At 36.4% G+C, this 7,773-nt stretch overlaps 1 long non-coding RNA gene across 1 annotated transcript in view; it reads right to left on the reverse strand.

Annotated features, from left to right (window-relative positions):
- Window positions 1–4,958: 4,958 nt before the first annotated feature.
- The window catches only part of LOC111740610, a 6,320-nt gene continuing 3,505 nt past the window's right edge, over window positions 4,959–7,773 (reverse strand). The window contains exon 2 of the long non-coding RNA XR_002780690.1: window positions 4,959–6,129. This is a non-coding gene — a long non-coding RNA (uncharacterized LOC111740610). The remainder of the gene's footprint in view (window positions 6,130–7,773) is intronic.

Below are 7,773 nucleotides of genomic sequence, written 5' to 3' on the forward strand. Positions count from 1 at the left end.
GGATGATAGTCAGATATTAACATTTACATTATATTACATTACATTACATTACATTACATTACATTACATTACATTTTTGCTCTTCAAATTTTCTAATTTACAACCTGGATTTCTTTATTTATAAACTGAGAGCTGGCCTGTAAATATAATCAGTAACACCATGTCATCCTTAACTCCCACCTCAAAACAGCAAAGTATACCTTCTTTTCCAGATGAGGTTAAGAAAGTATTTTACTGCTAAATAACTGAAGAAATAATTTTAAAATTAAAAACCCATTAACCATTAAGAGAGCAAGAAAGAGCCAGGAAGAGATCCGAGTCTGCCTGTACAAAGAGTGAGTGAAGGAGCTAGTCAGGCATAACCGAAGCTGCAAGTTCTGTGAACTGGATGGAGAGTGAACAACAATGGCCATAGCAAAACCATGATTAAGTCTTATATTCAGTTCCTGCTTCATCCTTTTTTTTAAATTTATTTTTTAATTTTTATTTTTCAATTACAGTTGACATTCAATATTAGATTTGTTTCAGGTGTACAGTGTAGTGGTTAGACATTTATGTAACTTATGAAGTGATCCTCCCAATAAGTCTAATGCCTACCCCCTCGCCCCCCAGCACCATACATAGTTATTACAACATTATCGACTATGTTCCCTATGCTGTACTTCACATCCCTGTGACTCCCTTGTAATTGCCAGTTTGTACTTCTTAATCCCTTCGCCTTTTTCACCCTGCCCCCAAATCCCCCTCCTAATTCATTCTTTACATGAATAATATTATTCCATTTTTCCAACAATCCACTGAGGGAAAAAAAGTTAAGGTGAGGAAACCAGGACTTGGAGAGGTAAAGAAACTTGTCCCAGGCCACAAAGTTTTAGAGGCAAATCAAATCTATTCCCTCTTAACCACTCCCTGTGAGCCAAACGGCCTGTGAGAGCACATTGAAGGTAACTCTTCATAGTACCTTTCATAAGCTCATCATAGCACTTCCCACATGATAGTGTTCTGGCTGCATCTCCCACTTCAGTTATTTGGGGTTCAGCTTTCACTGCTCCTCTTACAGGAGGGACTGAATGCCCAGATGGAAGTGTTTACCTCACAGAGGACTTACCTGCAGGGGTTTACCATTATCTCTAAGCCATAGAGTATAAAATTAATTTGGGTCTACCTTATTCAGATTAAGCTAGGAATACAGTTGGGGAAAAGAGTAAAAATAATATCGTGTCTAATATAAACAGTTTTTTGTTTTGTTTTTAATTTTCCCTAGGACATAAGAAAATTACTCCCAGAATTTATGAAAAATAACTGTGACTGAATTGGACCTTCCAAAGCAATAATGCTTCCTTTGAACAATACTAAATGATTAGTGTAATAAATCATTAATCATTTAAATACAAGAAAATACTTGACCCAATATACTTGTCCTGAATGAATCAGAAACAATATTTTAGAAAGATAGTCATGAAAGAAAAGTTAGCAACAATATTTATATAATGCTACTTAGCAATTCAATGTTGAATCAATTTATTAAAAACATAACTGCCTAATTAGAATACAGAATTCTTATTAGAAACTTTTGTTAGAAAAATTAAGTCTTTGTTTAATGAAGAAATAGTCATTTTCAGAAAGGCATATACCTTGCCTAATTGATACTAACCTTGCTCAGTGGTTATCAGCAGCTTTTCCTGTAACACTTCAAAATAGGAATGAAGTTTCTTCAGAAATAGCAGGAGATTTTATAAATCACATTCTTACGCCGATTTTCTGTAATCAGCCTGTTCAAAGTGCAGCCTTGAATACACTCTACGATGGAACTCAAGAGATTCAGAGCAAAGAGTAATTTTGCCCCTCCCTTTTGCATTCTTTCTTCATCCTGAGAGAAAATGTTCAGGGACATCCTTGACCATATATGTGTCAACTTCACAAATCAAGGTCATTTTCATTGTGGCAGGTTAAAAATAAAGTTGAATGTTCATCAATTAGATAAAATATTTTTACAATATGCACAAATTAGTTAAAATGACTGAATTGTTTTAATTATATATAATAAGTCAAAGAAAAGATTTTATTTTGGATTTGGGTAATAAGTTAATTTTGTGCAAGGTTCTGCTGGAAAATCTGGGTTAGCAGTTTTCCAGACCCACTGTTCTCATACTGTACAAAGAAGTTATTTTCTCTTTAGAAGCATATTTCTTTTAAGAAATTATTCAGTAGATAGAGACAGCCTCTTTCTTGGTATGCAAATCAATCTACTCTGCTGCTGCAACAGAGACACGTTAATTAATCAACCATTGTTAAAACATTTTTTATTTTATAAAAATTACATTCCTATCTTCATAATTAAGACACATATAAGACTCTTATTCGGAAAAGTGAATCTACAAAAAGATAAAAATTGAAATTCACCATTGTAATGATTTTAGAAGAAAACTTGCCTCATAAAGCAGGCGACCAAACCATTTGTATTGTGATCCAAATAACTGTAGTTTGATGGTTTAAAACTGGGAATGTATCTTACCATGAAAATCATGTTATAAATTGTGGTTTGTTTCCTAAGTAATCCCATCAAATTCTTCATAATCCATATGATAACATGCCATATGGTTGTCAGATGAATTCTAACTCAGAACTGCTTGTGTCAGGAAATCATTTATCTGTTGCTATGGTTTTGGCTGCATCTATTTAAAAAAAGGAAAATAAAAAGAACTTGCCCCTGCCAGCTGCAGCAACTAATAAATGTCCAATGAAAAGAGAGACTCCACCCTCCAGCGATGGAATCTGCTTATGAGTTAATGCAAGAGAATTTCTACCACCAACTACACCCTCTGTCAGGTTTCTAGTAAGAAAAGAACTACCCATTCAGCCACAGGGCTCTTTGACTTTCTCACATGAAGCAAAACAACTCTTCCAATGCTCCTTAAAAAAAAGAGACAATTCCAACAGCAATATTATTTACTCTTTCTCTTTTAGTAATGAAAAACTTCCCATTTCTCACATACAAGGGCACTGAGAGGAACTTTTCTTCTGAGCATAATGACTTGCCAGTCACTCATGGCATAGAACGTACAACTCAACGGTGTCTATACTTAACTAATGAAAGATTGTTAACAAACTACTTGAATAATTTAGATATTTACATACAGAAACGCAATGAGACTTTACAGAGTGACAATAGCTTTCAAGATTTTCGTGAAGTATTTAATTGCGAGAATCCAACTTTAAACATAAAGGCACTTCCATCATCTTTCCATCATTTTCCTTTGCTAAATGTTCGCAATTATGTAGATATGACCATAATTAGATTTTCCTGCGTTTTAAAGATGTGGAATCTGTAAAGATCTTTCATCATATAATATATTGTTACTGTTGCTTAGGTTATGGCTTCAAGGCATCAAACATCTAAATGAAAATGAAAATTTTTAGTTGATTTAAATGCTTTAAAATATTTTGGTACCACTAGTTATTCTTTCTACAGCCCCACCTCACCTCTCGTGTTACTACTTTATCTCACTCTCTTCGCTACCAAAAACGTTTTCACTTGCAGGCTTCATCTCCTGACTTCCCTGCCTTCGTTAGCCCACTGTAGAAACCGCTAAAACTGCACTGAAGCTGCACTCACCAAGGAAGACAAAGGTCCCCCGAACTGCTAAAAAGAGTGGCCTTTGATCCATTTAGAGTAGTTTCTCAACCTCTGTGCTATTGACTTTTGGACTAGAGAATTATTTATCATAGGGAGAACTCTCCATCGTAAAATGTTTAGCAGTATCTTTGGCCTCTGCCCACTTGTTGCTGGTAGATTCTTAAGTTAACATGTAACTTCTTTGAATCTCAGCCCTTAGCATGAAATAGCACAAACACGAGTACATTTTCCTAGAGAATTAAATAATGCTTCAACAGGCTTGTTAAGTAATGCCTCAATATTGAAAGAATATGCTATAAATTCTTAATTTCTAAGTTTTGGATAATTTTCTTAAAAATATGGGCCATGTCTTATTCATTTTTCTATCCTCAGTACTTGACATTCAGTAATATTATCTTGAATGAATGAGTGATTCATGGATAAATTAAAATATCTAGGTATCTCAATTCTTCAATTTTCAACCAGAAGTTTTATCAAATTTGTACTTATGTGACCAGCCTACATAATTGTTTTTTAATTTTTTAAATTCGTTATTGTTATTTATGCAGCACCCAGTCTTCCTAGGTGGTCTCCCATCCAAGTACTAACCAAGCCCGACCCTACTTAGCTTCCAAGATCAGACATGATGCTTGTTCAAGGTGGCATGGCCATAGACCATGGACTGTGGCTCCACTGGGCTGTGAACGCAGGACCTTCTGTGTTGTAAAGCAGACGTGCTAACCGCTGCATTATGGAACCACGTCCTTTTAAACTTTTTTTTAATTGCACTAATTAATGCCAGGTAAGGTAGCTTACAGGGGAGAAAGTCTCATGGGTTATGGAACATGGAAATGTAGAGAAGCTGAGAAAAGAGAAATGAAGTTTCCAAAATTAAATGGAAACCTTTGACTTCATGTCAAAGACCTAAATTTTGCCTAAAGCCAGCCTTGTTGATCAAACTACTTTCCTTATCATAATTTTACTATCCAGTGTTTGGAATTCTTTCTAAATATACATAAAACTTTTAAATGTTTTAGTGTCCCCGGCTTCTGCTTTGCAAGGCCCTACCTAAATCTTTTAAGGTAGCATTTGTAATTAAGATGACAAATTGGAAGACTGGGATATTTATGTGCATGTATATCTACTGGATTGCTTGCCAGTTATGTAGATTCTCTGACCACCCAGTTGTAGGATTCTTAGTTTGGAGACTGGGGCCCAGGAATTTGCATTTCAACATATCCTGAATTGATGTTGCATGGACCGCTCTTAGAGAAAAGTGTATGTGGCACTGTAGGTGATAATCTACTCCTGAATTTCTAAAGTAAAGATGAGATCAGGCAGCTTTATTTTAGAGGAACCACTGTTGAGAGTAGTCTTTATTCATTTTTGGTGTTTTACGCAAAAAGGGGTTCAAAGACCATGTCGAAAGAAACAAAAGGAAATTTTGTTTTCCTGCTTCTCCAGCATCTTCTAACTGTGGGTTAGAAGGGGCACTCTCGTCTCTGGCTCCTGTTTGGCAGCTCTCAGAGCCCACATGCACTAGAATGCCTTCACTGCCTGAAATGAAGCACTTGTCACACAAGTAGCACCTGTTCTTTAGTAGTTGGCCAACAGGTTTATTGTTATCACCCAGATAAATTATTTGCGTCACCATCATTCTCTACTTGCCAAATGCCTTTTCTCCCACAAGTTAATTCTCAGGTTGTGTATATCCAGTGGACACAATCGAAGATTTGATGCAAGAGGTATGAGGATGCTTTTTGCCTTCTTTATGAGACACGTGGCACACTGCATGTGGAGAGCACTTTGGAGTGTTCAAAGGACTTTGTCACTCCTACCTCTGAAACAGGAAGAGCACGCATTTTAATTTCTATTTTGCAGATGAGGAAAGAGCCTCTCAGAGAGTCAGTGTGACTTATCTAGGCCACACAGTAATGAAGCTCAGGGCTCTTCACGTGGAATTGAGAGCTCCTTCTTGCCTTTCCTGATCAAAACTAGTTGCTAGTGTACATTTATGCTGCATGTTCGCTGGCAGGCAGGGATGGCAAGCTTAGGCTCTGACAGTGAGTGCACGGAAAGGTGAGATGTGCTTGTTGCATGTCGTGGAGTCGGCTTTAAATCCTGGCGACCCTATGCATGAGTCATGTCCACAATGTCCTGTCCTCGACAGCCTTGCTCAGCTCCTGTAGACTCATGTCTATGAGTCTTTTAAAGAGTCAATCAATCTCATATTTGGTCTTATTCTTTTCTTGCTGTCTTCTATTTTTCACAGTATTATTGCCTTTTCCAAAGAACCCTGACTTCTCATGACACGTCTGACGTAGGACAGCTTCAGTCTTGTCATTTTTGCCTTCAACAATGTTTCATGCTTAATTTGCTCTAGGACCCACTTGTTCGTCTTTGTGGTGGTTCAAGTTATCCCTAGAGCTGTCCTCCAATGTCATATTTCAAATGAATCAACTTTTTTTTCCAATTAGCCTTCCAATTTTCCGGTGACTTCCCAACTTTCATATCTGTATGAATTAATTGGGAATATGAGAGTGTGGATGATCTTGTTCTTGGTCTCTAATGACATATCTTTGCTCTTGGTGATCTTTCCTAATTCTTCCATTGCTGCCCTTCCAAGTCTCAAGGTCAAATAGCGCTAATTAATTTTTAATATACAAAATTTAAAGTTCATTTTAAGTTTTCCACTTGTGCATTATTTGTTTTACATAGTAGGAGAAGAAAACTTAAAAATATTAAAGAATAAAAATGCTACTTTTATTAATAAGTGACTAACAAAATACTAGTAGCCTATAGAAATGCCAAGTTTTTTATGAAACATTTTCAAAAATGATAAATCATATTCATTATTTTCATTTAGCATTGATTTCACATTACTTTCAGATTATTTCCAGTCCAGTGCTTTTCTGGAAAACACAGTTTATTCATACCTTTGCTATAAGATTCTATAGCATGTTTGTAAATTCACAGATTTAGAGTTAGAAGGGACTCAAGGAAGTCACATAAATTTTCAAATACCTTCAGATGACATCTAAATGTGTATTTCTAGGATTCTGCAAATAAAGTCAGAGGCTTTGTGGGGGGCGAGGGTGCTTATGACCTCTATTAGCACAGTTTGAGAAAATCTGTCGCACTTATATATGGATAAAGCCAGCATTTACACTTTCAAATGTAAGTTTGAAATAACTGACAAGGAACTTTTAAGTTTGCATGTTCAAAACACTTGAGCAATTGAAAATTTACTTTTTGAATTATTGCTTCAATTTCTAACAACTATTTTTACAAAAAGATAAGAGCTTCCTGAAGTATATCTCAGGAACATAAGAATGATAAAATTTGACAGCCTTAGAACTATGCAACAACCAGCAAAGATAAGGAAGGCCTACATTCATTATATGAATCGCCAAAGAACCATTCTTAAGATTCCAACTCAAAGAAAAAAATGCCTCTTAGTACTCTTTGTTTATCCTGAACACATTGGTTTTAGGGACTTATTAGACTGACTTTCTGAGATCATCAATTAAATCATTGAAATAAATCACATGAGTTGTGATTAAGAGTTGTGGTAGGAAGAGGAAAAGGGTAAAGAATGAAAATGTAGGCGGAGGTAGAGTCACAAAAAATAGTCAGAGACTATCTACTCTGTCCACATGTATGCTTATAATATCTAAACATCCAAGATAATAAATAAGCCCTTTATTTAATCTGTCATGGTACTATGACTTCATATCAGAATAGTTCAGGCCCGGATAGTTCCTATCTCCCAAGAGTAATTCTAGCCGATAACTGACTTCAGGGAATAGGATGCCGATCATGAGCCTGAGCTAGCTCTTCTACTACCATGCTTTTGCCCTTGAAGGAGTAATGCCTGTACTAAAAAGGAGACTGTGTTCCGGGAACACATTATGTTGCCAGAAACATCATTAAGGAGAGCCTAAGTAATACAGGTCACAAAAGGGGGTCGATCTACACTGACTCCAAAACGTCATCAAATGGGCCAGGAACGTGCCTGAGATTCTTGCAGTAAAGAAAGGATTTATGTAGCACATGGAGGAAAGAACTCCAGAACTACTTTGGCAGGAAGGAGATCGGAGAGCGAAGGGTTGGGGCAGACGGAAGGTGTAGGCTTGCTGAATTGCTAGTGGCCTAGA

The sequence above is a fragment of the Pteropus vampyrus genome, unplaced genomic scaffold (assembly GCF_000151845.1).
Source record: "Pteropus vampyrus isolate Shadow unplaced genomic scaffold, Pvam_2.0 Scaffold66, whole genome shotgun sequence".
NCBI lineage: Eukaryota > Metazoa > Chordata > Mammalia > Chiroptera > Pteropodidae > Pteropus > Pteropus vampyrus.